We start from the raw sequence: 562 nt of genomic DNA on the forward strand, positions 1-562 counted from the left end.
TTTTGTTGTAAGATATAAATTTATTTCAGATCTGGTTATCGGATGTAAAAATTTTCTGGATCTTGGATTCATTTCAACAAATCTAATCATTAATATTTTGGAGTTTAAAATCATTGATTAACAGGTCTGGCGATTGCAACCTGCATAAAATGAAGCTTTGTACATTTCATATCTGTTCATAACTTTTTAGATTGATTGCGTTTGCTAATTTTATAGATTTATAATTTTTAGTGCATATTTAACCTGTCATTTGGATAGTGACGCATATGACGCCACCGCGAGTTGACTCGTGAAGTCCTAATCTATTGTTTGTTTACATCCTAAGTATTATAACTAAGTACAATTTTAGCTTTGATAAATCTTCATGAAAGAGCAATTTCACGTGAGCGACGCCGTATAGTCCCCACTTTCAGCCTGAAAACGCCACAACATGAATTGAGATACCAGTACCACCATTTGCCCCCTTTATTCTTCTTTTTGGGGCAATAGCACTTGCCTGATTAATAATGCAATTCAATTTCCTTTTGTCTTGACATTATAAATTTCAGTTTAAACAAGTAAA

This window comes from Coffea eugenioides, chromosome 2 (genome assembly GCF_003713205.1).
Source record: "Coffea eugenioides isolate CCC68of chromosome 2, Ceug_1.0, whole genome shotgun sequence".
Classification (NCBI taxonomy): Eukaryota; Viridiplantae; Streptophyta; class Magnoliopsida; order Gentianales; family Rubiaceae; genus Coffea; species Coffea eugenioides.